This window comes from Myotis myotis, unplaced genomic scaffold (genome assembly GCF_014108235.1).
Source record: "Myotis myotis isolate mMyoMyo1 unplaced genomic scaffold, mMyoMyo1.p scaffold_m19_p_8, whole genome shotgun sequence".
NCBI lineage: Eukaryota > Metazoa > Chordata > Mammalia > Chiroptera > Vespertilionidae > Myotis > Myotis myotis.
Window position 1 is genome coordinate 6,771,908 of NW_023416390.1, and position 21,868 is coordinate 6,793,775.

At 45.1% G+C, this 21,868-nt stretch overlaps 1 protein-coding gene across 2 annotated transcripts in view; it reads right to left on the reverse strand.

Moving 5' to 3' along the window:
- The window catches only part of ANKRD44 (ankyrin repeat domain 44), a 232,764-nt gene that overhangs the window by 166,807 nt on the left and 44,089 nt on the right, over positions 1–21,868 (reverse strand). Inside the window, exon 2 of one of the 2 annotated variants that reach the window (XM_036319341.1) lies at positions 17,343–17,497. The exons of the other annotated variant lie outside the window; for it this stretch is intronic. The gene's annotated coding sequence lies outside the window, so the exon portion shown is untranslated. The remainder of the gene's footprint in view (positions 1–17,342; positions 17,498–21,868) is intronic. 2 annotated transcript variants of the gene reach the window in all.

Sequence of the window (21,868 nt, forward strand, 5' to 3'; positions counted from 1 at the left end):
TGGTTTGGGGGAATTTGATTCCCAAGGAAGAGGTCGTTTCCTTTCACAAGGACTGAAATTTTGACCCCCCCCCCAAAACAGACCTAATCATTTGGCATTTATAAAAATGTGATTTTCTAAGGTAAAGATACAAATTATGAACAACAAATAGACATCTATCAACAAGTGAATCTGAAAATCAAGTGAATAATCTGATGAACAGAATGAACTGGTGATTATAATAGAATCAGGGGCATAGAAAGGGAGTGGGCTGACTATTCTTGGGGGGGAAAGGAGTGAGGGAGATGCGGGACGAGACTGGACAAAAATCGTGCACCTATGGATGAGTACAGTGGGTGGGGAGTGAGGGAGGAGGGTGGGGTGGGAACTGGGTGGAGGGGAGTTATGGGGGGGAAAAAGAGGAACAAATGTAATAATCTGAACAATAAAGATTTAATTAATCAAAAAAAAGAAAAAAAAACAAAAACAGTGGAAAAAAATAAAAATGTGATTTTTCTGTGCTTGGACTTAAAAGGTGGTATGGGTTAGAAATGACTGTACTTAACCTTAAAAATACTTTGCAAACATTCTCTTTCCAGGACTACGAACAAATTCTCTCAGCATAAATTTCTAAGGAAAAACACTCCCTCTTGCCCAAAAAGTAACAATTCCTGCTCTCTGGCTTCACTGAACTCTCTAACTCTCTCCCATCTGCAGTATCTCACAGAAGGCAACTTGCACGGCTGCCCCTGGAGAACTGTCTTGCAGGTCAATGGCATGGCTTCAGTAATTCTTCCATAACGTTTCTCTGTTTTTCCAGGACAAAATGATCAGTGTTCTTCATTACAGTGAACCCATTTACAAGCTGCTGTGCAGTTTATAAATCCCTTGGTAAGAAACCAACTGTGTATATTTTTAAATAGACTGCCGGAGCGAGAGGGAACTTTAGAGTCGCTCTAACCAGGCTACACATTGGCATCCCCTGGAGAGCCTTTAAAAATACTGATGTCGGGTCCTACCCCACTCCCGTTAAATCAGAATTTCTACCTATGGGGCCCAGGCATCTGCATTTTCAGAAGGTCGCCCGCTGGTTCAATGCATAGTAAGGGTCAGATACCCTAGATTTGGTCCAGCCACCTCATTCTACAGGGAAGGGCGCTGCAGCCCAGAGCTGTTCTTTATTCATATACTAGAGGCCCGTTGCACAAAGAGATTCATGCAATAGGCCTTCCTTCCCTGGCTGCCGGCACCGATTTTCCTCTGGTACCCAGGACCCAGGCCTTTGCTCCAACCGCAGCAGAGAAGCCAAGCCTCTTCAGTCTTCAGTTGTCTTCAGTCTTTGCTCCGCGCCTGCATTTGCAAATTAACCGCCATCTTTGTTGGGTTAATTTGCATGCTCATCCTGATTGGCTGGTGGGCGTAGCAGAGTGACAGCAATATGCATGTTTCTCTTATTAGTGTAGACTTTTATTGATTTCAGAGAGGGGGGGGAGAGAAAGAAATATCAATGATGAGAGAGAATCATTGATTAGCTGCCTCCTGCACACCCCACACTGGGGTTCGGGCATGTGCCCTGACCGGGAACCGAACCCTGACCTCCTGGTTCATAGGTCGACGCTCAACCACTGAGCCACGCCATCCAGGCTGCATGACAGTTCTGAAGTCACTTAGCTAATGAGTCACAGAGCTGGGGTTAGAGCCCACATCTGCAGATTCTTTCTTCTGTATTACGCTACCTCCTTTCATAGCTGCATGTCTCCTTATGGAATTAGATGTCAGAATTGGATTCCAAAAAGGGACCGCAGTTTGGACCCGCTTCCCTGGGAGCTACAGAAAGCTCGGCCCCACGCTGCCTCCCTGGCCAGCGGTTCACTGCTGTTATGACAACTACATCCCCTGTGAGGTGAAAACCACCCCTCCTGACACCTTCGCCAGAGAACAGCAGCCTCGTTCTCCATCTATATGAATGCGTTGCTTTATTGCTTCCACCAAACCCTGTCCTCTGATGCTTCTCTTTAAAAGAGATAATAACAACCCCCCTTTAAGAACTTCATTCCGTGGTAAATTGAATTTCTGGCGTAGGGATGAGCTAAGAGCTTTCATATAAAGAATTGGCCGCAGGGCAACTTCTAAAAGAAATCATTTGCTGATGGGAGGTCTGGGGTTCTGCTTTTGGGGAGAGCTGCACGGGGGGCCTCAGACACAGGAGGAGCTGGAAATGAGCCCAGCCCCTCGAGTGTGGGCGACGCTGGCCCCTTCTGAAGGTTCTGGAAAGGGATAAGCACAGTAAACCCCCCCGGGTGTTAGCCAACACCTCCCCATGCACAACTTAAGGTGTGAGAACTGCTGGTGGGCCTGGTCCCCGTGACCCCATGTACACACATCCCAATCCTGCTAACCTATGAAAAGCAACCACGACAGTGTTTTTGTTGTAATAAAAGGTAATCCCCTGAGGCTGAAAGAAAAAGATGGAGGGCCTGTGAAAGGAGGTGCCAAAATCACAGCAGAGTTGAAGCAGAACTGGCCCAAGAGCCAAAGACCTCAATCCAGCCCCACTCCCGACATCAACATGCACTTGTCACATATGCTGGGGCAGGTCCATTGCTCTTGGGGCAGGTCCATTGCTCTTGGGGCAGGTCCATTGCTCAGGGCTTCATTTTCCTCACGGGGAAAGTTGGGATAACATCTGTCCTGACTGCCTCATGGGTTGGTTTTTGAAAACCAAACAGATAGATAATTATAAAACTGCACATAAATGCAGGCACCACTAGAAAGAACAAAAGATTAAAAGAGACTTATATCACAAGATAAAGAGTTAAGACATTCAGGTACTAAATTCCTAAAACAAAGATTTGACTGAAGAATGAGTTACCCTTATAATGTCATGATGAACCACCATGACTGTGGAGTCAGACAGACTTGGAGTCAAATCTTAGGTCTGTCTGCCCAGCCGGTGTGGCTCAGCAGCTAAGTGTCGACCCAGGAACCAAAAGGCCACCCGTTTGATTCCCAGTCACCGGGGCTCTGTCCCCAGTAGGAGGCGTGCAGGAGGCAACTGATCGATGATGTTTCTTTCTCATCGATGTTTCTATCTCTCCCTCTCTTCCTCTCTCTCTAAAAATCAATAAAAAACATATTTAAAAAAATAAATCTTGCCGAGACCGGTTTGGCTCAGTGGATAAAGAGTCGGCCTGCAGACTGAAAGGTCCCAGGTTCGATTCCGGTCAAGGGCATGTACCTTGGTTGTGGGCACATCCCCAGTAGGAGATGTGCAGGAGGCAGCTGATTGATGTTTCTCTCTCATCGATGTTTCTGGCTCTCTATCTCTCTCCCTTCCTCTCTGTAAAAAAATCAATAAAATATATTTTTAAAAAAATCTTAGCTCTGTTAAGTTACCGTTCATAGCGTCGATGTCCTCACCCATTCAGTGAGGACTATGTCGCAGGTCCTCTTGGAGGTTTGGCATGGTTAACATGAGATAATCATGGGAAGAGCTTAGCTCAGTGGCTGGCACATGGTAAGTGCTCAAAACAAATGCTAGTTCTTGGTCACTAGTGCAACCCTAGTTATTGTTACCGTCATGCTTCCCCCACAGCACAGAGCGCAGGTGGGTAGGGACCAGGTATGTAAAGAGATGGCACCTTGGAAGCTTTCAATACCAGATGGTCAACATTTACTCTACAAGTAACCAGCTTTCCCTTTTGACAACTAGAAACACTGCCGAAGGCCACATGTGCAACTCTACACTTTCCTGTTGACCTGATCCGATTCTTTGCAGGCTTTGAGTAATGCCTGGTAAACTGGGAAGGGTCTAGGTCAGCAGTCACCAACCAGTGGTCCACAGACCACTAGTGGTCCGTGAGATCTGGAAGGTTGGCGACCACTGGTCTAGATAACCACCCTCACATTCCAGTCACAGCTGTATCGCCATCTTCTCAGGCTCCAGATGTTAAGTGTGCTTTTCAAGCTTAAAGGTTGAGGTGGTTTTCAAGGTTTTCAAGATTGAAGCATCCCCAAGATATCAGGTTCTACAGCAAGTCGATCCTAGAGCTAAATCAGGGTGTCAGGCAGGTATCCAGCCAATTACTAGAATTATCAGACATGATAAGCAAAGAAAACAAACAAAAAGGCAAGTGCTACTTGAAGAGAAGTTACATGAAGTGTGCAGCTGCGTTCTAGAAATCTCTGTAATTGGCAATTTGTGCCACTGATCCTACCAATGCTTTCATTCGAATGAAGAAAAACGGGGGAAATCACAAAAAGTTAAGGCAAAAAACATTCACTTAGCCCGGCCTAAGTGTGATTCTCTCTCATCGTTGATGTTTCTGTCTCTCTCTCCCTCTCCCTTCCTTTCTGAAATCAATAAAAAATATATTTTTTAAAAGTAAATAAAATTTAGAGACCTGGCTCCCTCTGATTCCTGACACTGTCACTTACCGGCTCTATGACTTGATCTATGTTACTAACTTTCTCTGGGGCCAATACCACCTGTGTTCAGCAGAACCGATGCTGCCTGACCTCCTCCACCCTTTGCTCTTAGAAGGCTCGAATGGGATAAAAATGCAAAAAACATTGTGTGAGGAGGGGTCATAGCTCTTCCCAGAAATAATCAAAATGCCGCTCCAGACACTGAATGCCACTAACCACAGTAAAACTGCTAGAAAACACAAATTTTATTCCATAAATGATATCATTAAATAACTGAGGTGCTGCACTATTTTCTTCAACCAATATCTGATGGCTTCTAAACTGACTTAACAAAGGGAATAAGCCGAAACATCTTATATTCTATTTCTTATATTCTATTTCATATCACAGTAACAATAACTCAAGTTTAACTGCACTCACCTTTGATCAAGAAAAATTATGCAGTTAAACAATTCAAACTACACACTGCTCAACTGTTCTTTCCATTTTCTCTCATGAGACACTACAAAGCTGGAAGGACAAGGGAATGTCTATGGGCTGTTGACTATTTGTTTTTTTTATAACAAAAGAATGTATGTGTCCTCAATTTTAAAAATATAATATACTGAGTAAACCAGAAAGCCCCATCTGTCTTCACTTCCAAGAGGTAAGCAACCATCATCTGTCTGGTGTGTATCCTGCCAGACCTCTTTCTACGAAGTGACTATCCGTGCATAGACACAGAAATCTACCTCCTGTTTTGTTTTGATATATGATTGGGATCAGATTTCAAGAATTGCTCCACAACCTGCTTTTTTGACTTTTTGTAGATTATCTCATGCCATGCATGCCTACCCACCTCATTCTTTTGAATAGCATAGGCTTTCCTGTTAGGAAAACACCCCAAGTTTCATTTAACCCTACTGATAGGAATGTGGTGGTTGCCAATTTTCAAAACTACAAAGCTTTTCTAAACTTTTAAAGTTGAGTTGCTAGTGGACTCCATTTGATTGCCTCTCTCCAACTTTTATCCAAAACCCACTTCTCGTAAAGTTCTTTCTCATATCACTTTCTTCCCAGGGGTAAGAAGTAGAGGCTACTTTCTGAACACAGTGTGAATGCAATAGGGCTTTTAAAAAAAGAGTCAAAGGGCCCGGCTGGCATGGCTCAGTGGTTGAGTGTTGACCTACGATCCAGGAGGTCACAGTTCCATTCCCGGTCAGAGCACATGGCCCCGTTGCAGGCTCGATCCCCAGTGTGGGGCGTATAGGAGGCAGTCGATCAATGATTCTCTCTCATCATTGATGTTTCTATTTCTCTCTCCTTCTCCCTTCCTCTCTGAAATCTATAAAAATATTTTTTTTAAAAAAAAGAGAGGGTTAGCAGTCTAGATTCAATGCTAACTCTTTCAAGCTGATTCCTTATCCATTAACAGCGTTTGTTCAATCAGTGCTCTGTTTTACTTGCAGAATGGGCCTCTACCTATGGGCTTCCTGCACTGAGTTAAGCATACGAACTTCAGCCTACACACACACACACACACACACACACACACACACACACACTCACACAGCTAAGACCAAAGAAAGATAGCATACATGTGAAAAATCTCAGCACACCAATACCCATGGTCTTGGATTCTTTCTTTTTTTTAAGCACTAAATAAAATTACATTGTTAGAATCTTCTACAAGACCAAAACTATCTTCACTTGGGATTCCCAAATTCAAATGCTTGCTGATTGCCTACTATGTGCTAAGGGAGGCTCAAGAGCAGTATAAGATCCAATCTCTGCCTTCCAGAAGCTATAACACAGGGAGCGGAGGTTGACGTGAATAAAATAATTCACAGTGCAGAGCAGTCCACAACTAGGTGAGCAAGTAAAGGGTGGAGGCAATTAGTGTTCTAGGCGGAGTGCTCAGTGGCAGTAAATCGAGGGAAGTAACATCAAACAAGTCATTCTGAACAGGCCCCTCGGCACTGCAGTGAGGGCTTAACACAGGAGCCAAATGATGAGGGCTGTTTATGACAGGACCATAAAACAGTCATTGGACCATAAGACACACCTGGGCAAATGAATCTAAGTGTGATTGTACATTTGGTAGAAATAGGACCAGAGGACATGGTGCTACAGTAACAACCAATGAGGTGCCTCTCAACACAGACCCCACCCCTGTGTGGGCCACACCGGCTCACAGGACTTCTCGGCAATGTCTCCTTGGAGGAATCAGAAGTTACATTTCAGCACTTCTGTCCTCCTGAAGGCTGACTGTGTGTAAATACGTTCAAAACCCATCGCTAAGCACCTACTGTGCCCGTGTAAAGACCAGATTAAGAAGACACACAGTCCCTACCTTGAAAGTGTTCACAAGTGTGTGTACAACCCACTGCAACTCAAGGGTGTCCTGAAGCCACCGCCCCACCTGGCCAACCGTGAGCCTGCACTCATAAAAAGTAATATCAGTGACTGGAGAGTGTATATCTCTGTAGACCAATAAGAAAAGAGGATATTATAAAATATTTCTTGTTTTAACTTGTTTCTGTAATGCTCAGGTTGGTTTGGTCTACAGGGCCTTTCAATTCTATAGCTACACGTGTTGCCTGTACATCCTCATTATGGAGCCTTTAAATAAGCTTCCATTCTCTTTCCCCATTTATTAGAAAGTCTCAATCCAACCCCAAACTTCTCATCTCCCCACAATAACTAAGAAAAAAGTACAAAGGGAAAGAAAGAGAAAGAGAGAGAGAGAGAGCGAGAGCGAGAGAGAGAGAGAGAGAGAGAGAGAAGAGGAGAGAGAGAAAGAAGGAAAGACTGATTTTAAAGTAGCCATTGAGGAGGGGATCAGGGTAGCATGTCAGTTTCAGTTCGAGTCTGTTCAGAGTCTACAGTGAAGGCGGTGGACTGCATACTACTATCTCTGGTATAGAAAGAGCAAAGGGAAACCCGCTCTCAGAAACTCTGCAGGGGCGATGGGAGAAACGAGGCGCTGCTGTGTGTCCCTCACTAGAATCCAGGGAAACAGAAGACAGTGCCCTTTGATGCCCAGGCAGTGGGGGTGACGACGATGGCAATGGCATAGAACGGAGCTGGCGGGAGGGAGGCAGGTGGCACAGGCTGGCTTTGGAGGAAACATAACTCCTTCAAGTCGCGTGCCATCCATCGTGGGTCTCCCGTAACAGCTGGCTGTATTATTTTCCCCTGAGAATAGACCTCTGTCCTCACAGAGCACTGCCCCCTTGAAGGTTTCAGGACTAGTCACTTGCTTAACAGAAAGGCACAGCCCTGGCCGGTGTGGCCCATGGGGTGGAGTAGCGTCCTCTGCACCAAAAGGTCATGGGTTGGTGCCCTTTGGCTCTCACTGGATTCTCAAAGCCTAACACAATGCCTCGCACGCAGTAGGCGCTCAGTGCTTTGCTGAATGAATTAACAAGCGCACCCTGTCATGTTCGGACACCCTGCCCAGCACACGGTCAGACCAAATAAGGAGACGGTGAAGGGGATGGGGAGTCTGTTCTGAAAACTGCCTACTCACCCGGCTCTAGTGCTTTTAAGTTGGTCCATCTCGGTGAATTTGGTTTACCCAGGTCTATGCTAGGATCGCCACCCTGACCAAGAACTGGCCCTCACGTTAGCATAATATGATAGAAGGATTCGGTCCACATTGTACAGAAAACCCCAAATAGGCTTAAACAGGACAGATGCCTACTTCTCTCTCATTGTAAACAAGGTCTAAACAGGAAGTTACCCAGGACTGGGGTGGTGTTCAAGGGATAAGAACCCAGGTTCTATCTATCTCGCTGCAAAATTCACCTCAGTATCTGCTTCCTGCTCTACTTCATGACCCAAAATGGCTGCTCAAGCCCAGCCATCCCATCCAACTCCAGGCATCAGGAGGCAAAGGGGGGCAGGGTAATGAAGGGTGATGTTCCCCTTTTCTGAAAATGTCACCCTTAAGTCCCTTAGTTAGAATGTAGTCACACAGCCCTACCCAGTGGCAAGGGGAGCTGGGAAATGCAGTCTCTATTCCCTATAAAGAAAGGAAGGCTGAATACTGGGGGACGATCGGCAGTTTCTGCATAGATTTGCCAAAATATTGGAGGGGACCTCGTTTGCTGTTCCTGGTATCAGCAGGTCTCTCCTCAAACGGATATTATCCAAGCAAGAAAGACCAACCAAGGGGGGCGGGTGGACCTGTATATCCAACAATGAAAAGCAATTTGAGCATTGACATGAACACGTTACTATCCATGCGAGATAACCAAGCGCCATCATCATGAGTCGGGAAACGTGTGTTCAGTGTTGCTTTGGTTTTCTTTTGTATCTTCACGACATTTTTGTGCCATGGACACTGTCCCACCCTTTCCGCCTTTCCCCACTGTGGCCACCTCTCCCTCGTCTTGCTGCCAGTTTTGTTTCTAGACACACATTTTCTAAGCTCACACACCCACAGCAGTTCCCCAGGCTTGGGACTGTTCTCCCATTTCATCCTCACTACAGCACTGTGGAATAGATACAACAGTGCCCTTCTTTCCATTTTGTAGGTGAAGAAACTGAGGCACAGAACAGTTCGGTCATTTACTCAAGATGACACAGCCAGGAATTGGCTATCTCGCTGCAAATAGCCAATTGGAGCCCAGGGGGTCCAACCCCAAGCCCAGTGTTCACAACACCCATGTTTTCACATCAACAGAATAAAATCCAAACCCTCCACCGAGCAGTCAAATCTCTGTGCGCCTTTCCAGTCTCTTTCCCTCTGCTCTCCTTTGCTCCTTCCTCTTGGTGCAGCCCGTTCAATGCAGTACTCACCATAAATAAGTATTGATTGAATGGCTGGCTATGCGAATGAATGAACAGTCAGTTCTGATTTCATTCAATCATAGTCCTTATGTTCAATGTCATGGAGGGGCCGCGGGGGGAGAATTTCAGCTTCTGCCCAAGAAGTCTAATCTCTGAACATGACACCAGGCAACAAGGAAATCAGGCGAGAATTTGTTAGGTTAATTACTCATCCCCTCACTGTCAGCAAGGGCATCCAAGCAAGCCAGCACTAATAGGTCTGCATCCTACACGGGCTGTAAGCCACAGTGAGCATGAGGGGAGGGGGGAAGGGGGAGGAGCTGGGGATAGGCTGCTGAAATATGGCTCCCCAATGCAGGAAACAAATGCCTTACAATTATACCCTCTTGTTGCCTGGAAAAAATTTGCCAAATCTATCACAGGGCAATCCTATTGGCAGAAGTCCTGGTACCATGAGCAAAATCAATTGCTTTATATAAATAGTGGCTGCAGGTGGAATAGAATAAAAACCCAACCTTCATTCATAGCATGCTTTACAGGAGACAAATCACTTACACATAACCTCCGACACAATCCCCACAGCAACACAGGTTCTGAGGCTTTATTATTGTCCCCATTTGGCTGATGAGAAAACTGACATGCAAAGATGATGAGTACCATACCCAAAACCACACAACAGAGCGATGACAGCAACCCAAGCCTCCTCTCTCCAAGTCCAGCCCAACTCAGACCAAGAGTCCAAGCTGAGGAGTGGAGACACCGAAGAAGAACTGGGAAATGCTGGCACCAGGGCCCTGTGTCAAGGTCTCTGCAGGCTAAGGCATTCACTCCGTCAACAACAAGTAATGGTTCTGGATGGGGCCTCTCCTTCCTCATCATCCCCCTCCCCCTTAACATTTAAATGGATGAACTTTAGGCACAGCAGATTGCCCTCCAATCAGGTGAAGGCCTGAGTAGAACACAGAGGCTCCCTGAGCAAGGGGGAATTCTCCAGCAGACTGCCGTGGGACTGTGCGGTACCCACTCCAGTGAGAGTTGTGTCAGCTCTCCTGGGTCTCTAGCCTGCCACCCACACCACAGATTCTGGACTTTGAGGTTTCCCCAATCATATGAACCAATTCCCTATTATATATACACTAGAAGCCCAGCGTGAAATCATGCGGCCCCACCCACCCACGCAGCCTCACTGTGCTCGCAGCCCCGCCCACCACGTGCACCTTGCCATGCTCGCAGCCCCGCCCACCCATGCTGGTCTTTGATCGTTATGGCATTAGGGCCACTGGGTTTTTATAATATGGACTAGAGGCCCGATGCATGAAATTCGTGCAAGAGTAGGCCTTCGCAGCCCCGGCTTCATCTGGAAGGTCATTCAGAAGGTCGTCCAGAAGGTCGTCCAAACGGTCGTTCCGCTGTTCAGTTGTTCGGTCGATTTGCATATTATGCTTTTATTATAGATATACATAATTTGCATACACATACACTTATACATGCTATTGGCTCTGTCCTGGAGAGCCCTGACTAATCCAGGGCCCAGCTTGCAGGATGGAGAGCTGTGGGAACAGATCTCTGCAGATGAAGAAGGCTCTCCAGGGAGCTGAGCAGGCACTGGGAGCAGGAGTCGCATGCGGTGTGCTTGTGGAGGGCAGTACTGAAGTGCATGTGCTTCGAGGGATGATGGCGGGCTGCTTGACTTGAGTGAAAATGTTTGCTTAGGGAGAACTCACATTCCTAGCTCTACAGGGAGAAAGAGTGTCTTATTCCTGGAAATTCTCTAATAGGTAAGGAAAGGGTAGTATAAAGCTCACTTTGGTTAAGAACATCCCACCAGGTAACACATTGGACAAGTAATTTTTATCACTTTAACCCCTTAAAATAGGTCAGGACTCACGTTCCGACAGAGAAAGAACTTCCCAGTTGCCGTTCGTGTGGAAGAGGCCGGTGGCACCAGTGTGCTTTTATTCTAGCAGAACCAGGGCAGTAAAGGTCTTTGTGACAGAGCAAAGGAAAAGTAGAACTTCCTATTTGTGTGTTTTTTTAATATATTTTTTATTGTTGATAGTATTACAGATATCTGCCATTTCCCCCCTTTTTCCCCCTCCTCCCAGCTCCTACCCACGCACCCACGTCTTCACCACCCTATTGCCATAACCTATGTCCATGGGCTATGCATATCTATAATAATAAGAGTGTAATATGCTAATTAGACCAGACATCCTTCCAACGACCTTCCGGACGAAGCTGGGGCTGCAAGGGAAGCTCAGGTCCCAGGTGCCGGAGGGAAGCCAGTGCCGGCAGCCGGGGGAAGGAAGGCCTACTCTTGCACGAATATCGTGCACTGGGCCTCCTTGTAAGTATATAATTTCTTTGGTTAATCTCTTCTTGTTCTCCCAGCCTCACGTTGAAGTATGTCAGTCTGTTCCATGCCTCCCTGCTCTGGGTATTATTTTGTTGGTCAATTCATTTTGTTCATTAGATTCCACAAATAGGTGAGATCCAGTGATATTTGCCTTTCTCAATTTGGCTTATTTCACTGAGCATAACTTATTTGTTTTAGATATGTAATTTCAGCAAACATATCCTTTAAAACACACAATCTCTTCATCAGCTGCACGAAAGTTTATTTTTAAACAGATAGTCAAAATATTTAAGCCATAACCCTATCAGGGCTGAAGCTGGGTCGTCCATTACAGAGCTACAGGTTTACATTCACTCTCACCAAAATGTCTACAGCATTGCAGTCTTTATTTGGAGAATATTTTTTATGCCGATAATGGAAAGCATACAAGTCCATCTACATTTCACTTTTATCATCAAAGTAGCTTTCAAAGAAGTTTCTAGGCTCAAAATATACCAGTCAGGTATTAGCCAAGGTTAAATTTTATTTATTTTTACTTATATTTTTAATATATTTTTATGGATTTCAGAGAGAAAGGGAAAGGGGGGGAGAGAGAGAGAGAGAGAGAGAGAGAGAGAGAGAGAGAAACATCGATGAGAGAGAATCATTGATCGGCTGCCTCCTGCACACCCCCCACTAGAGGGTCAAGCCCACGATCTGGGCATGTGCCCTGACCAGGAATTGAACCATGACCTCCTGGTTCATAGGTCAACATTCAACCACTGAGTGACACCAACCAGGCTAAGGTAAAATTTTAAAAGTATGATTTCTATAATGAAAATCTTACATCTAAAATGAAAGACTAATAAAAGAGTGCTGACTTATTCCATAAATTTTAATCTACTCAAGAAAAACCATTTATTTTAGTGGCATAATCTATATATATATCTATATCTATATCTATATCTATATCTATATATATATATATATATATAGATAGATATAGATAGATAGATAGATAGATAGATAGATAGATAGATATAAAGCCTAAACAAGAAACTGACTGAACAACCGGTCGCTGTGATGCACACTCACCACCAGGGGGCAGACGCTCAATGTAGGAGCTGCCTCCTGGTGGTCAGTGCGCTCCCACAGCCAACCTCCCACAGCCGGCCCCGATTGTGCACAAATTCGTGCACCAGGCCTCTAGTTTTTAAATAACCACATGAGACCATAACAATTAAACTTACCTTACCTATCACTTAGGATGTTTTCAGCTGCAAATATGAGAAAAGACAACTAGAATGTGCTTAAGCAATTCGGGTATGTCTTTCGCTTAACAAAACCTCTTGAGGTAGGTGGCTCTGAGCAGAGCTCAGTGGCTCAGTGATGTTATCCCAGAGCCAGGCTCTTTCCTTCTTTTTGCTCGGCCACCCATGGTCGTTGGCAACCATCCCCTAGTGACTGCAAAATGGCTGCGACAGCTGCAAACAACACATCATCATACAAGGATAGCCAAAGCAGGAATGCTGGGGCAGGAGAGGTGACAAGTACATACCCTCCTATGCCTCTCTCTTTGTTCAGAGAGGATGACTATCTCTCCCAGAAGCCTCCAACTGGCTTCCCATTACCTCTCATGGACCAGAACAAAGTCACTTGCTCACCTCTCACCCAATTTGTACCAAATGGGAGAAGGACTGCCTTGATTAGCTGGCATTTCAGTCAGGTGCCTGAACAAAAGTGGGCTTCTGTCACCAAGGAAGAAAGTAGAGTAGGCAATCAAGAGTGCCTCCCAAATATGGGCATAGAATAATAGCTCTAATTGCTGAGTATTTTTAGTACTAGGTACCTTGTTGCGTACTGTATATGCATCAGGTCATTTCATTCTCACCAGTGAGAGGCCATTGTTAGCTCCATTTTCCAGATGAGGAAAGTGAGGCACAGAGAGGTCAGATAGTTTCTCCCAGGACTACACCTGGTAAGTGGCAAGTACCCATTTCCCTGCAGTTTAAACAGGGTTTCATCCAGATATCCAACCCCACAGCCTACAAAGTCTTGGCTTGAGTGGCTACAACATTTTTACGCAGAAAAGACAACTGAGGTACCTAGAAAATTCATGTTGGGAGGTAATACAGTACAAGGAGAAAAGTGGTCAAGTCCTTCAGATTTCCAAGGAAAAGCGTTTTATTTCACCTATCTTTGTTGCATTATGCTGGGAAGGAAGGAAAAGTATTCCAGGTATTGCAAACTTTAAAATGATCCTTTTTTAAATGTCTTTCATTTATTGCTAAAATAAAAAGTTTAATGTTGTAAAAGCCACTTATGTTGCCAACACCAGGATAAAAGTGTTTATTAATCATTTTACATATTTCATTATAATATACGTATATACATTTTACTATGTTTTACTCCAAGCTTTTTCTTTATTTTCCATAGTCTTCCTGAACGTCTTTTGGGACAGTTAGAAAATATTCTAATTTTATTTATCCATTTCTTTCTAATTTTTTGTATCAGAAATAACAACACAATAAATGTCCTTTTCTTATAGCTTCCTTCTTCTTCAGGAGTTTTCCTCTAGAATAAATTCTAAGTGGGATAAGGTGGTTGAAGGACCTGACCATTTGTATAACTTTTTCTATCCATTGCCAATGTGATTTCCAAAAGAACAGAGCTGTTAACACTGCTGCCAGAAAAATAATTTACTCATTTTCTGAGGTCACATAAGCTTAGGTTTATTTATATCCATGTTAACTTAATAGCCATTAAATGGCTTCTCATTAGTGTTTTGACTGCCATTCCTTTGATGCGGAGTGGAACACTTCTCTATAGGCCAGTACTTCCTCCTATGAAAAATCTGTTGTTATTCTTTGCCCATTAATCTTTTGGGGACTTAGTGCTGTTGTGAATTTAGATATTTCAAAACAAAGTTGGTTTAATTTCATTTCTGAAGACTGTATGCAGACTAAACGATCAGTTTGTCTAGACTTACCCTTGGGCGGACCCAAATTCCAACTCATTTCCCAACCTCCTAAATTTCAATAACTGAGGCATAAATGTCAATCTTAGCTATAAAAATATGAACAAGAATGTTTCCACTGCTCAATTTTCCCCCAAAATAAATATTAAGATTACTATGCTCAAAAATTCTGAGAGTAATAACATTTACATATCGGTCTTCATTTTCACGGTCAACTACACAAGGATTATTCTTTCACTGTGCGATATTAAGAGTTTTTTTGTGTTTTTATCCTGAAATTGTTAGGTAGGTGCAAAATCAGAGGTGAAAAAGACAGTATTTTCAGATTTTATTTTTGCTTATACCGTTGATTCCTCAAAAACAACATATAGCCCGGCAGGTATGGCTCAGTGGTTGAGCATAGACATATGAACCAGGAGATCACAGTTCGATTCCGGTCAGGGCACATGCCCGGGTTGTGGGCTCGATCCCAACTAGGGGGCGTGCAGGAGACAGCCAATCCATGATTCTCTCTCATCGTTGATGTTTCTCTCTCTCTCCCTCTTCCTTCCTCTCTGAAATCAATAAAACAATATATTTAGACCTAACCGGTTTGGCTCAGTGGATAGAGCGTCGGCCTGCAGACTGAAGGGTCCCGGGTTCGGTTCTGGTCAGGGGCATGTACCTTGGTTGTGGGCACATTCCCGGTGGGGGGTGTGCAGGAGGCAGCTGATCGATGTTTCTCTCTCATCGATGTTTCTAACTCTCTATCCCTTTCCCTTCCTCTCTGTAAAAAATCAATAAAATATATTTTAAAAATATATATATATTTAAAAGAAAAATATGTAAATTTTTTAAAACCCAAATATATATAAAAACAAACTCTTTAATCTGTCAACAAAAAAGAAAAGGCGTAATTCATTGTTTTCATACTTTTTTAGACTTCACAACTTGCTCTCCTGTTACCTAAATATTTATTCCCAAACCAAAATCCCTAAGAGAGGCTTTTAAAAATAGAGATTCCTGCCCCAGGTCTCACAAACCAAAACCTCGTGGCTACAGCCTGATCATCTATTGCTTTTCAAATACTTCCCAAGTTTTCACATAGTTTGGCTTCAAAATTCTCATTTTAAACTAAATCTTAAGAACCATAAGGCTAATATTTATATTCGTTTTTTAAACCCTGCTGAGCAAAAGCTCTGTGTTTACGTCTGTCGTGCTTCGAACAGAGCTCTTAAAAGACAACTGATACCTTTAATTTTTACCTAAAAAAGAGCAAAGGCAACGCTTATCGCCCTCATTTATCCGCAGATGCTCCCCAAAGACAAGTAATCACGCTTCCTTAGTCCTGTTACAAAGTGGTTTTGGTCGTGGTTGTTTGCTTGCTTAGAAATGACCAATCCCTCTTGGATGAAGATGGTGCAACTATGAGTAATTTTATTTTTCCAAATAACTGCTCTGAGGAAGTTATTTTTATCCTTCAGGTAAAACTGAAAGGGGATTAAAAAAAAAAAAAAACACCAAGAAAACAGGTAGCATTCCCCATTTATCTACCGAGATAAGTTCTCGTCACTGCCTTGCATTATTAGAATCTTATTCTAAGATGTCAATGAGCACAGTGGAAAGTCTATTAACGTATCCAATCATGTCCATATCCACATTATTCTATTACTATATATTACCTACACGCATTTATACGCTCATGCACACAGTAAGTCCTCACTCAACACCGATACGGAATTGGAACTGAGGTGAAGCAACGTGTAAGGAACTGAACTTTACCAGCGGCTCATTGAGATAAACAAGAGTTACGTTCCATCTCATCGACGTTATAAAGAAACAGCGTTGAACAAAACGATGTTATTCAGGTACCTACTGTATTCCATATAAGTGATAAACATAGTGAGTAGTTTAATAATGTCTCAATAATGTTGATTCCTGCATTATTCTATTAATGTGAGCTATTCCATATATATTCCATACACACAATGCACACACATACACACGCGAAATAAAAATATTAAAAAGAAACTTGGATGAAACTGGAAAGCCAGGGGATGTTCATTTATGGAGGTAGAGGCCTCATAAGTCGAGTCTTTACTAACTCTCCGGAGAATTTCCACGCAGGCACTGAAATCACAGAAAAGCAGTGCGGCAGCGGCCTGACTGGGTGGGGAAAAGGCACTGTGGTCAGAGCTGTACCTTCTCTTTGTCGCCCAGGAAAGGGAATGCACTGGGGGAAAGGGAACGCGCCCTGGAAAGGGAAGGCGCCCCGTGCAAAGCCGCTGCGAGGAGACCGAGCATCGCTGTGCGGTCAACAAGTGGGGTAACTATGCAGAACACTGTGGCCCCCAGAACTGGCTAAATCTCATTCTGGAAACAACATTAATAGCCAGTCCAGGGCTCTTGGGAGGGCTACGTGAATGTTTCTTGGCTGTACTCCACCCCCAGGGGGAGTATTCCACACCCAGCGCTGACACAGGCGGCAAATCTTCTGGCCTCAGTAACTTACACCAGCTTCATGGTCAACTTCCACCTCCCCTCTGCAATGGGCCAGACACTCGGTGCTTCTGGAACTCCCCCACCCCCACCCCCACCCCCAGCCGCAGAGGAGCTATTCCACATGCAAAGTTAAACTGATTTCCCTCGCGGCTACATTAGCAATTCTTGCCCATGTCCCATCGAGCCCCTACTGGACGGATGCATTTGCTTTCACATCAACATCAACATCAACATTTCTTCTAAAACTACAAGGAAATGGGTACTCCAGGAGGCACTACCAGGGGGCTCACAGCACTTCCCAGACCTAGGGGGGTGCACCAGCAATGCACAGGGCTCCAACAGCTCCATCTCCGAACCAACACTTACTGCTTTCTGTTTCTCAGGGAACAGCCATGCTAACGGGTGTGAAGTGGTATCCACTGTGGTTTTGTCTTGCGTTTTCCTGATGATTAGTGATTGTTCCACTTTCTTTTACATGGTGTTTCAAAATCTGTCTTCTTATTTTGTTTCAGTATCCCTTTCTGTAGGGAAGACATGTCATCACTGCTCTACGGAGACACCCATGAAAGGCCCTGGGAACTGAAGAACTTCCCACACACTAAAACCACGAAGCCAGCGTTTCCGTGCTCTGGATCGAACCAGGCACCAAAACCGTGGGACCCGGACATAAAAGATATTTCTAAAGATGTCCTCCCGGTTCTTGAAGACTAGGGAAGGCAGCCTTCCACACAGTCCTGCGGAAGAGTCAATACTGTGAGTGTTTACTGCCCAAGGAGTTTCACCAGATTAGCAAGGGAGTGAAAAGCAGGATGGCCCCAGGGCTCTGGGATGTGAGGGTGTCCATTGTCAGGTACCCTTCCTGCCTGAGGCCTTCGGTGATGAGCTCCTGCTCACACAGACACACAGGTGTGCTCCCATGGGCACACCTGCATTCCCGGCCCCTCCCGGCTGCACAACGAGAATGCACACACAGCAACGGATTCAACCTCCCCACCATAAAAGTAGTTTCATAAACCGAAGAAGCAAGGACAAACAGGCACTGAAGAGACTTGGGAGTTAGAAGTTCAGCTTTGAGCCCTGGCCAGTGTGCTCAGTAGTTAGAGCATCAGCCCGTGCACCAAGGGGTCTTGGGCTCAATTCCCAGTCAAGGGCACATACCCCTGGTCAGGCACATGAGAGAGGCAACTGGTCGATGTGTCTCTCTCACATCGATGTTTCTCTCGCTCTCCCATCCTCCCTCCCTTCTACTCTCTGAAGAGTAATGGGAGAAGTATTCTCTGGTGAGGATTAACAACCACCAAGTCCAGCTTTGAACTAGCCCTGGGTTGCTCTTTTCTAGTCCACCAAGATTTCCCAAACTCCTGCAAATAACCTCTCTTTACCTTCTCCATCTACCCTGATCTAACCCTCCTTAGGCTACTAATACCTGAAAACATTGCTCTTCCAAATCTTTGTTCTTCCTTTTTCACTGTGAACTCTCCTTTAGTTCACAGTCATTAATTCAACAGGGGTAAGCCTATGTCCCGGGGCTGAGCCAGCAGGACGAACTCACCATGGCGGTGTAGTCTGCCTTCTCTAGTCCTTACTTCATCTAAAATCCCCCCAAGTACCTCCTGGGGCTTAGAGCTGCCCTTTGCTCATCTATTAACAGAATCCCTCGCTCTAACTCATTAAAAATAATGTGGCACCATGAAAAGAGAGGCCGCACTGCCTTATATGACCTTGAACAAAATCACTCGCCTCGGAGGCCTCCCTGAAAAATGGCAATAATACCTTTCCTGGAAGCAGAGCCCTGAACCAAACAATCTTTTAAAGGGAAATTCATCACAGGCTTTCTTGCTAACCAAAAAAAAGACAACTTTTTCTAAAACGTTTGCCCTAAGTCTTTATGCCAAAGATGACGCTTTGATGCCGGTGGGTGGTCGATACCCTGTCTGTTCAGTAGTCAATCATTCCTGATGCGTCTCCTAAGGTCCAGGGACAACGAGGGACCTACAGACTCTGAGACTTTTCACTGCCAAGCAAAAGACCCAAACAATGCTGGAGACACAAGATAGACAAGCTCCATATTAGACAAGAAACCCGGCCTGCTAACTCTTCCCACACGGCCAGAAGACAGAGCCTGGAAGTCTAGCTCACACTGAGGACGAAAACAGGATCTGAAAGGTTCAGATGTCAAAATCCCCTTCGCTGTGTGTGATGGAACAGGAGAAAAACCAAGGGCAAAACACACACACACCCAAATCTAGAAACCTCAACTAAGAATCTATAACGTACGGTGCAAGCTAGACTTTGCAACAAGATCTGGCCTGGCTGGTGTGGCTCAGCAGCTGATCTTCGATCTATGAACCAGGAGGTCAGGGTTTGATTCCCAGACAGGATACATGCCCCAGTTGCAGGCTTGATCCCCAGTAGGCGGTGTACAGGAGGCAGCCGATCAATGATTCTCTCTCATCATTGATGTTTCTATCTCTCCCTCTCCCTTCCTATCTGAAATCAATAAAAATATGTATTTTATTTAAATAATAATAATAATAAAAAGTCCTGGCTGGTTTGGCTCAGTGGATAGAGTGTTGGCCTGCAGACCAAAGGGTCCCGGGTTCGATTCCAGTCAAGGGCATATGCCCAGGGTTGCGGGCTCAGTCCCCAGTAGGAGGCATGCAAGAGGCAGCCAATCAATGATTCTCTCTCATCATTGATGTTTCTATCTCCCTCTCCCTTCCTCTCTGAAATCAATAAAAATATATTTAAAAAAAAGAAGAAGAACCTGAGTGTCAGTGACAGCTCACTTCCTACCAAGCAGAACAAAACATTCACATACTTTTACACAAACAAACCTTCCTGGCCATACAGTAATCCCCCTGATGGAGCGCTCTGGGCAGAGAACAATAAACAAAATCCAGACGGGAAGTAGCCAGAAAGGAATAAATGGCCGAGCTTTCTGGCACTATCTCTTGGTGGAGAAATAAGAGACATCACTCTGTTTTAATAAGATTAGTTTAGAACCCAGGCCCTTAAAATTACTTATTAATATGGTTACTCACAGGGGGCGGGGAAGTTATAAACGAGTTTGTAATGTTTTGGCTCCATTCCTAGAATCAACATCAGAGTTAACCCTAATGGCCGACCACTGACAACTCCAGAATCCAGTCCCCACCCAGCACCAAATACGTCCACCTGCTCCCTGGGGCTGGCCCTTTCTGAAGCCCTTTCTCATTCTGATGCATATGGGTTTGCAGGCGTGGGAATTCTATGTGAAAATTCCAATACGCCAAAACGAGTCCCTTCTTCCCACCAGAAAAGCATGTTTAAAGAAAGTACAATCCCTTCTCACTTAATGACAACACAGTCAAAACCTACCTGCCCAGCCTGGGCATCTGAGCAACACACTGGGCAAGACGTCAACACCGCCTGTGTTCTGGCGCGGAGCCTGAATAATAAGCATCCTCTTCGGAAGGAGCAGTGTCAACTCTGACCCGCCTAGGAGCCACAGGGGCTGCTAGTCCTGCGGGGCACAGGCTCCTAGCTGTCTCCCCAGTACCCACTCTCCCTTTCCTCTATCGAAATGAAGGCTTAGTGGGGCACATGGCTGCCAACCTACAACGTATGTTTCCCTTACCCGGCCAGTGTGGCTCTGTGGTTGAGCGTCGACCCATGAACCAGGAGGTCACAGTTTGATTCCCAGTCATACCTGGATTGTGGGCTCAATCCTCAATGGGGGGCGTGCAGGGACAGCCGATCAGTGATGTCTCTCTCTCTCTCATCACTGATGCTTCTCTCTCTCTCTCCCTCTCCCTTTAGAAATCAATGAAAGAATCAAACAATAAATAAAAGAGTACATTTCCCAGCTCCCCTTGCGGGGAAGTGGTCACGTGACTGGGTGTGGACAATGGGATCTGAGCCACAGGTTTTAAGGAGCTGTCCTCTCCTTTCTTACTCCCTTTGCTCTAGTGATGGAAACTGGGGCAGCCATCTGAGCTGGGAGGCTCAGTAAGAGAGAGAGTGCCTGTATCACCAACAGCAAGACTTGGTCCGCTCTTGCTCAGACCTGTCTAGATGAGAATGAAAACGTTTCTGTGTTATTATTTTGACCAAACCAGTCCCCTTCAGTGGTCAGCAAACTGCAGCTCATGAACCACATGCGGCTCTTTGGCCCCTTGAGTGTGGCTCTTCCACAAAATACCGATTTCTGTGCATAGGCCACGAAGTTTCAATCACACTGTACGTGCGTGCCCGCACGTGGTATTTTGTGGAAGGGCCACACTTAAGGGGCCAAAGAGCAGCATGTGGCTCGCGAGCCGCAGTTTGCCGACCACTGCCCTAACTGATGCATCTTGAAGCATTTTGAATTTGACAACTGTCTTTTGTTTTGATATCTGTTCCTTAAAATAGATATCACCCTACATTTCCTGAAAGAAAATTTCCACCCTGTCTTTCGTATCCATGGTCAGTGTTTGATGTTGGCTGATAGCATCGGTCTTTTGTGTTGTTAGTATCGATTTTCACTAAAATCCAGATCTAGGATAAGTAATCCCCACAAACAACAGCTCCCTCCCCTCGCTCTGGGCATCCTTGCAGAAGGAGAACGTCTTGACTGCCCTGGCATCCATCTCACCCACCGAGCGAGCCAAGCGCGCAGCTGGTCCTCGCCTTCCTCCGAGGAGGGCGGGCACACCTGGGCACTGGAGTCCTTCCTGACACTTATAAAATGGGAACGATCTCCTCCCGGACCCGGGGGACGAAGAGAAAAATCCCATTTGCATAGCTCAGGAAATCAAACCCACGACTCTAGAGAACAGAACAAAATACTTAGGATAAAACGACCAGATCGGATTTAATAGGTGTGTTTTGTTTTTGTTTTTCATACAAAAAAAAACCCTACATCGCAATTT